Source organism: Pyrgilauda ruficollis, unplaced genomic scaffold (assembly GCF_017590135.1).
Source record: "Pyrgilauda ruficollis isolate IOZ18807 unplaced genomic scaffold, ASM1759013v1 scaffold39, whole genome shotgun sequence".
NCBI classification, from domain to species: Eukaryota; Metazoa; Chordata; class Aves; order Passeriformes; family Passeridae; genus Pyrgilauda; species Pyrgilauda ruficollis.
In genome coordinates this window covers 4,989,111-4,998,576 of record NW_024525378.1, presented here as the reverse complement: position 1 = coordinate 4,998,576, position 9,466 = coordinate 4,989,111, and positions in this window count along the sequence as shown.

Genomic DNA, 9,466 nt, shown 5'->3' with positions numbered 1-9,466 from the left:
GGCCGCGGCGCGGGGAAGTTGCGCGGGGCGGAGGCGGGGGCGGAGCGCGGCCCCTCCGCGCCGCGGCCGAGCGGGGGTGGACCCGGCTCGGCACCCGCGGCCAGACCCGCTTGCGACTCCGTCTCCGCGGGGAATCGCCGGGCAGTGCCGGGACCCCGCCGGGGAACGGCCCGTCCCTGCCCGGGACGCCGGCTCCGGCAGCCTTTTCCCCCGCTGGAGAGCTTCTTTCCCCGGACCCCGCGAGCAGCCGCTCGCCGGCGGCCCCGGGGAGCGAAGCCCCCGCTCCGTGGGTGGGCACTGGCCCAGCGCGCCCCGGGACCGCGGTGTCGCCGCGCGGAGCCCCGGTGTCCCGTACAGCCCGTCCCCGCCCAGCGGGCAGCAGGGGAGTGCGGGTTCAGTCCGTGCTTTGCGGGCAGGGCGAGGGGTCCCCCGCAGTTCGGTAGCCCCGGGGAGCCCCGGGCCGCTGCTCGGTGGAGCGGGCCCGGCTGTTTCTGCAGCGGGCTCCACCAGCCGGCAGAGCGGGCATCCTGCTCCCGGAGCGGGCATCCCGAGCCAGCCCTGGGAGAGTTTCCATCCCGGTCTGCACAGCTGGCCCGCAGCTACAATGCCGGGCCAGCGGGAGCGCGGATCCGCCACCGCCGCCTCGGGCCCCCGCACCGAGAGCTACGCAGCCTCCACCGAATTCCCTTCGGCTGGAAGTGCCTTTCGTGCTCCGTACTCGCCCAAAGACAGCCGAGCACAAAGGGGAGCGTGCGGGGAGAGGCGCTGGTTATTTTGGGAGGTGTTTCATCAGAGCCTGATGCGTTTTCTCTCTTTCCGGGGGTGCTGCCAGTAAGGAGCGACATTATTCCTGGTGTACTGTAAGAAAAGTGTGTCTCTCAAAAGCCGAGCTGCTTTTCTGTTCAGCTGCTGCAATAAAATAAGTTTTTGTGTGCATTTGGGGATAGATTCTTCAAAGCTGCTCCTGGGTATGAGCGAGGAGCAGAAGCATGGTGCACAGCACTGCTGGGGTGTCCCTTCCCAGGGACAAACCACCTGCAAGGAAGGGGCACGCCAGTGACCACGGCTTGCTCGGCTCTGAACAGTCACAGCAGAAAGCAAGGCTTGTGTAAAGATGAGTCTCTGCTGCCTTTCTGACTCACTGTGTTTCTTTTTTGCCTCCAGAGAAACTTATTCCTCAGAGAGAAAATCTTCCTGTGAGCAGGGCAGCTGGATGGAAGGTCAGCACTGTCCCTTGGACACCTTGCCAGCCCCTGCTGCTCAGTGTGCTCCTGCTGGATGGGCTCCAGCTGCTGCTAGAGGTGCTGTAGTTCAGCATCCAAACCCCCACGTTCCTCCCTCGGAGCTGGGCTCCAGGTCAGAAGGAGCCTCATGTGGGAAGGATGAAATGTCAGGGGCTGAACTGTGGACCAGCTTATGCTGGGAGGTGGCAGCTGCCTGGGGAACAGACATCTCCCACCCCAGCCGAGGCAGAACCAAGGTTACAAAAGTACCTGAATAATGGCCAGGCTGTGTTTGGTTTTCACTAAGCGCCATCCCCACCTGTCGGGGTGGTTAGGGCTTGGTTCCCTCACAGCCACCGGTCAATCCCACCCTCAGTGGTGCCACTGTCCCCTCCTCGCCTCCTGGAGTGAGACCAGTTACAAACTGGCTGTGGCTCTGTCAAATCTGCCTCCAGGAGGGAAGGAGCCTCAAGCCCCAGGGTGTTCACTACCAAAAATCCCATGATCACAATGCTCACAGCTGCTGATTAAGGCAGCTTAGGCACAGAGATGTAACAAAACCCAGGGTTGACCTGGGCACACCTTCCTGGGGCTGCATGTGCAGGGACTTGAAAGAAAGCTCAGCTTTACTGCAAACCCATGGACTTTATCAGCCATTAAACTCAGCTCACTAACATAAAGGATCTTGAGAGAGAAGAAGGGAAGAGCATGTGATTGTTTCTTAAGAGGCTGAGAGAGATACTGGAACGCAGTTAAATAAAATACACTCAATTAAGGCTTAAATAAACCCAAACAAGCAAACGTTAATGGGAGCTATCTTGTATCTCAAATAAATCCTCTTAACTCAGCCCCACTTAAAAAAATATTATTTTCCCATTTGTGCCAAGTGTGTGGAGCTAGGGGACAATTGCAGGGAGGACCATGCTGGGGATCTGGGGCCTGGCAGTGCCAGGGTTGAACTTCTGAATTTTTGCTATAAATATCTGTTCTAATCTATACACCTCAGTCAGGCAAGTGACTGCAAGCACGGAAAGGCCCCCTGCCCTCATCATCAGCCTTCCTCTGGTCCTGAACCTCTCCTCAAGCTTCTGGCCTCAATTCCACATTGCATCATCACCAGCCAGAACCTTCCAGAAACAAAAGAGATCAAAGGAGAGCTGAGGCTTTCCACAGCACCAAAGCAGGTGTGCAGGCAGAGCTTTTCTATGCAGGCAATCATTTGGGTTAGGGGCTAGTTTGGGATGCTTGGAGCAGAAACCTCTCAGGGAAGGAGATCCCTGGCCAGAGTGTGTGCATCCTTGCTGCCCTCTGGAGAGCCCTGCCTGTCACCAGCCCAGCCACACGTGCAGCACTCACTCCGTGCCTCCCTAAAGCAGCCAGCACAGCGTTTTTGTGGCGTTTGGAAAGGCGGGCGGTGCCACTCGGCAATCTTGGCCCCCTTTGTCTCTCACTCATCCTCTCAGCCTGCCACGGGCAGGCGATGGAGCAGCCCCGCTGCTGCGGGAGCAGGAACCATGAATTATCCCCCCCGTTTAAGTAGGAGGGAAGGAAGTCATTAGCGAATTCATTTGTCTAACTTGTTCTTCTCAGAGTCATCGCTCCGAGAGAGTAAAGTTCCTGATGCTGGTGCAAAGCTGCAGGCGCTGGCTGGGGCTGGCTGCTGTGCTGTGGTGCACGGAGGCTCGTGCAGACCTGTGTTTGGGGAGAAAAGAGGGTTTTTTTTCCTGCAATCGGGTCTGCACTTCACAAGTTGTCCATAACAGCCCCCGTGTGCTCACCCACTGTGAGCTGGGCCAGGTGTGGGCACCCCAAGGGTGCTGTGAGCCACGGCAGGGGAACGCTGCCAGCTGCACTTCATCCACCGTGTTCTGAGGCAAAATCTGTTAATTTGCCTCTGAGTGGAGAGAAAGACACTGTCCCAGCTACACTTGCCAAGGAGGAGTGAAAATTGTCTCTTCAGTAGAAGTAGGTTGTCATTACCCATTTTCCTTTTCAGACGGGAGAAGCAGAAGTGTTACTTGGAGCTTGTGAAGCACAGAGGAGTATAATGCAATTTCTGCCTCCTTGTAGTGTCGTCCTTTCGTTTTTTAGACCAGTGCTGACAGGGAATAGGATTCTGGAAAGCACCCCGGGGATTGTATGCACTGAGCAGCTCTCTTGAGACTTGCATTCCCCTCGGAAAGCATCCCCCACCACCCCAAACTCCTCTAATGGTCTAAACCAGATTGTCTAGCAAGGCACAGCTCCATGCTGGACCCACAGAAAGAGAATCATGAGGCAGGAGAGCAGGAGGGGTGGGCTGAGATGGGGAAAAGCTGGATGGGATTTTGTGAGTCCATTCTGCAAGCCCAGAAGAGTCACCCAAACCCCCAGAGCCTCCCACTGAGGGGTCTGCCTGGAGGTGTCAGCCAGCTTTGCTCACTTTTCAGGGAGCTGTGCTGCCTCTGTCCCCAGAGTCCTTCCCCAAGTAGGGGAGGCAAAGCCCACCTCACATCCCCAGCCCCAGGAGCCCAGTGGTCTCAGACACTCCCAGGGAGGGAGAGAGGGAGCAGAAAATGAGCTGAGGTTCTTGTTAACAGGACCCTTGGGGCAAATCAGAGTGAAATGACACTAAATGACCCGTGTTTTTATGTGCATATGTGTATGAGTGGTTTATTTTAAAACAATTTGGTTGCAATGGAAAGGGGATATGAAGCTGTTTTGGTTATCATTAATAAAAATATAGCAATATAAAAGTAGAAAGTTATCACTTAAGAAAATGTATAAGGAAAAGAAAGAGAGAGAAAGAAGGGATAAAAGGAGATAGCAGGAAGACCTCAGCACCCAGGGATCCAGTGACAAGACTGGATTGTTGCAATTTAGATGCCTGTTGTTCAAAGTAATGGTGTCAGTCTTGATCTGTTGGGGGTGGGGAAAGCCCACAAATCCCAGAGTTCAGTGTGCTAATAAAGGCTCAGGTTCAGGTGGGAATGCCCAGGTACCTCCCCTGATGGAAGTTTTACACTGAGTGTTACAACACTGTGGATCTTGTGCAGTCCCCCAGTGCAAGGCCCCAGGAATAATTCTGCAGGGAGCTTGGGGGTCTTTGATGATTTATTACCCTTTTAAAAACATGAGAGCTGCTTCTCAAGGCCCCTCAGCAGGGATGAAACCCCTCAGGCCCATGTGTGAATGTCCTGATTCCTTCCCTGGGGAGGCAGAGTTCTACACCTGAGCTGGTTGTGCAAGGGAGGACACTGCCCTGATAAAAAAAGCATTATCCCACCTCATAGCATCTGCTTCTAAACAGCCTTTTCCATTATCTGGCTCCAAACCCAGCTTGTTGCCAAACAAAATTGGTTTGGCGTGGTCACCGTGCAGTGGTGAGTGCTCACCCCTTCTGAACCTGGGCTGCTCAGATGCAAATCAGAAGTTTAGCTACCAAACCCTTCCCTTCTTCCCTTTGGCTGTGGGCTGCAAACCTGGCACCTGATGCTTTGAGCATGGTGCATTGTTTGAGTCATTAACCTTCCACATCTCAGAGCTGCTCCCCAAAGCTCACATCCTCTGTAGTATTTGTCTGGCCAGGCTCCTCTCATGCAGTTTCTTCCGTTTTCAAGCTAAACATCGCTAATCAGCTTCTTCAAGCTCCAACATATGTCCTATAAATATCCCTTGTGGAAGCAAAATCTGTCTCGTGTGTGTATGCAAGACAAAAGAAAAAATTAGAAAGCGTGAAGCCCTGACTTAGCAGCCCGGCAGCAGAACTGCGCTAAAGCCTCGGATCTTAATGAAGGCAGGGAACATGCCTGCCCCCTCCATACCCCTCCTCCTGCCCCAGAGCGAGCCAAAGCCCCCAAATCTCCATCCCTGACCGTCGGGGTTCTGAGGTTGAGATGACCCTGAGGTGTTAGAAAGTCTCTTTTTCCCAGCCCCTTGACCAAAGAAGTTGAGATTCGTCAGTTCTGCTTTTCAAGGTTGTTTATTTTTCCTTATCTATAACATTCTTTCCCTGACCAGCTGAGATCTGTCCAGCAGGTCGGTTCGTGGCACACTGACCACTCTTGGGGTAGTGTTAACATTTTATACTAAAAACTGCGTGTACTTTATTTACAATAATTTCCCAGTACCTGTCACCTATGTCAGACAGTCTGTCTCTACTCTAAACCAATCCAGAAGTGTCACCATCACAGCAGAAGATGGAGGCCAAGAAGAAGGAGAAGAAGGACAGGACACACCCAAATTCCTCCATCTTGCCTCTTGAACCCCCATTCTAAAACCCCAAAATTGGACTTTTTCACCCTGTGACACATTAACTATCACTCTACCTCAAACTCTTGTGACTTGTAAATCTTCACACAAAGTGTGTAGTTTTTTCCATGGGCTAAAATCAAAGGCACAGGCGTTTTTGACTCCATGCCAAGGCCTCTGAGCCCTTTGCCAGGGTCTCAAATCATGCAGGGCAGTCAGAGGAATGTCCTGGGTTCCAACACCTGACAGCCCCACAGCTTGCCCAGGTTCTGGTTGTCACCCTTAAGTGCCCACAGGTCCCTTAGGGGCCACCCACAGGCTACTGAGGACTGGATGGGGATGGAGCTGGGGAATGCTTTGTCCTTGGAGCTGAGCAGGGAGCTCAGTGCTTCCTCTTCTTCTTGGTATTCAGGAGCAGTCCTGAGCTTCTCCTACACCTCTTATTTCCAGCTCTGGCTTAAGAAATTTATGAGCCCCTGGTTGAGCTGAGGGTAGTGTGGGGATGCCACGATGCCCAGCATGGCTGTACGTGGGGTGGGATGGGGACACACTCCTCATGTGAGATACCCCCAGGTACAAGAATCCTGTGTGAGATATCTCCAGGCACAAGAATCCTGAAGGAGGTCCAGGACACGCTCCTCATGTGAGATATCCCCAGGTACAAGAATCCTGAAGGCAGGTCCAGGACTGTGTTGATGAAACTGCTCTGGCTCTGCCACACTTCCAGCATGGATGATAGGAGTGAGGGCTGATAGGAGTGAGGGCTGATAGGAATGAGCTCAAATCAATCATCTGTCACTCACTGCCTTCCCTGGCCAGGCTGCAAAGCCCTGACTGAAGCAGGACCCTGAGGACAGATGAGTGAGCATCTTAATCACCTTCAGCACAGGCAGCAGGAATCCAGCTGCCCACCCTGAGCGTTGTCCTCAGGTACCTTTTGGTTTGATGGAGGCACGGGCAGTGCTGGATTCATCTCTGGCACATGGGCTGCAGAGCCAGGGCTGTCAGGCAGGGAGCTGAGAGCCCAGGGAGGACAAGCAGAGCCTGGAGAGCCCAGGAGGATGAGACAGGGGATGGAGAGACCGGGAGCACTGGCTAGGGTCAAAAGCAGATGCCTAAGAAACAGCACTTGGCAGAGCCTGGGAACGGTGCTTTCACCAGCAGGAGAGGTTCCTGCCTTTGTTACCTCTGCTGAGAAATCCTTGGCAGCATTAGAAGGGTGACACTAGCCTCAGCATTGCCATGGTTTCCCCAGGTTTTGCACTGAGCTGCTGCGAGCTGAAGCGAGGTGCTCTCCTTCACGGTGCCTGTCAGCTGGGAGACATTGACAACCCAGGGAAGTGAAGCTGAAGCAAAGGTCTCCTTGCCCTGTGAAGGAGATGAGCCCTCACAGGCTCCTCACGGGGAAGGAAAGCTAATCCCATCCTGGTGTGCTGCAGAGGGTGGAATAAAGAAACCTCTTCTGCTTCCTAGGACCCTTTTCTGTGCTGAATTTTGGGGTTTCGCCTCGATGGGGTGCACAGTACTCACAGGCTGAGCCCTGGCACTCCCATGCAAAGAGGTTTTTGTAGGAGCAGAGGTCTGACACTAAGCTTGGCTTATTTCCAACTCCAGCAGCAGTGTCCTCATCCTGCATTCCTGTTTGATGAACTTTCCCAGCTCCCCATTGCTGGGAGGTGGCTCGGAGGGGGATGAAATTGCAGCACTGGGTTTCGTGAGCAGTGTGTGGCTCTCAAACCCCGCGAGCATCCCTGGCAGGGCTGTTACAGATTCCCTTTGCTTTGGCTGTATTTGTCTCATCAATCTCACTGATGTTGACAATTGGGCACGGTTTAATTCTGCAAATCTGAGGAATGATCAGGCCAATTTTGTTCACATTTAAAGCATTTGTGTTCACATGCTGGAAAGCCTTTTTTCTTCCTTGCTCCTTGCCCAAGGCCCTTATTATCTGCTGGTGCTATTTATCAATGCACAGCAGGTATATTACAAGAAGGTCTCTTTCGTAATGCAATACAAAATAATCATTCCTGTTCCTCGTCTGCTCAGCAAGAAAAGTGAGCCTGGCTCTCCTGCCTGTCAGCATTCCCGAGCCACAGCATTTTTATATTACTGCAGGAGAAGTGATTTAACTCAATAAGCTTGCTCATAAATAGCAATGGTTTGATGAAATAAAGGCAGCGTGTCAATGAACACGGTGTTCCCCTCCAGCTGAGTGGCTTTGCGTCCTGCCCTCTGTGTGGGACACTGCAGGACATCCCAGAGCCACAGAACTCAGCTCTTCTCCAGCTCTAAGCTGGCAGTGGGATGCACCTGGGACTGGGAAAACTTCTATCAAGCAGGAGATGTATTATTGGGGTAGAAAAGTTCAATTTTTGCTCCAGAAGCGCATGGAATGGAGGATCAGCCTTTAATAAAAACCCCTCCTCCTCCCCCTCCCACATACTGTGGCTCCCCATCCCCTCCCCAGTGCTGATTTGTCTGGGTTTAGCCGGTTTTATCCCATTTCTCTGACACAATTGCACTGGGTGCTGCCGTTTCACAGCAGAGACTGGAGCTGGCTGAGCCGGGCGCTTCTTCCTCTGGTGTGAAATTAAATCCCTGGTGAAGAGGCTGGGAATGCCTGCACACCTGGAAAGCACTGTGGAGAGCACAGTGGGAGCTGGGGAGCAGCAGATGATGTGGAGAGCACAGAATGCCAATCTGTGTGCCCTGGAACCGGGCTGGCTCCTCAGGATGGGCTCTGTGGGAGTCCTGGGACAGCCAGAGCCCAAGCTCTGCCCTTGGAACATCAGGTTCTGCAGAGCAAAGGGGTGATTTAACATGCTGCCAGTCCTTGAGCACCAGGACCGTGTGTTTGTTTGGCTTTCTCCTCCCCCAGGGACTCAGGTGTAATATCACCTTCCCATTAATTTATATGAGAACATTTCCAAATAGTAAACTGCCAATAAATTAGTAATGCTGATCTATAAAAGGGAAAAAAATGGCCTGTTGTGAGTTTATAGCCCTGTGGAAAAGACATTAAACAGAGGCTTCCTAAGCATGAGCACTGGGAGGAGCTGAGGGGGAGAACTCTGGGCTGAGACCCGCCTGGACGTGTTTTGTCTGGCTGGTTCTTAAACCTGCTCCCTGCAGCATCCCTTTGTGAGAGCCAGGCAGGGAAAAAAAGCACAAAAAGATTCCCATTGACCAATCCAAAGGTGATGAAAAATGAATGAAAGGATGATGCAGCCTGCAGTGAACAAACAAACTACCTGGAGCAAATAGTTTATTTTAAGATACTAACAAATTTGCTCCAAAGGCCTGTGGAAAAAAGTCCCGTACCACACAGCCAACCTTTCCCTTATTTATAGAATAATTGTGGTGATTGATTAGCTGGGATCAGAACTATATTTACGGCATGGAAGTTTTCAGCAATATTTCAAGTAATTTACCTCCTCACACAACTCCCTGGCGCTGTCATCCCAGCTTCACTTTTTCTCCCTATGAAGCCTGCTTGCTCCAGGATTTATGGCTTTGTTTGTGGGAAGAGAAGGTGTCTTGCTCCAGAGAACAACAGCAAAACAAGAGCTCAAGGGTAAAACCCTGCTGCTGCAGCTCCCAGCACCAGTGAGGGTGGCCCTGCCTGGCTGTCACAGCCAGGGGATGTCCCTCGGCGTGCCACTGTCCCCTGGCAGAAGGACAGAAGGACACGGCTTCTCCTCAGTCCCCTGCTGCTCTCCCCAGAGAGAGAGGTGTAAAACACCAAGGCACCAGGTGTTGCAGCAGCATCCTGACCATCCCACCAGGCTCCTGGGCTCCTTTGCCCCTACAGCCACGGGTGGAGAGGTGACAGCTCTGGGGAGCCTGGGTCACTGTCCCCACAACAGCCAGGGAAAACCTCTGCACGTCCTCCTGCCCCTCATCCACCCAGGTCCTGCTGCTGGATGCACTCACTGGTTTCAATGCAGGGAGGAAGGAAACGCTCCCAGGAGAATAACAAATGAAATGAATTTGAGAGAAAAGCCTAAATATTA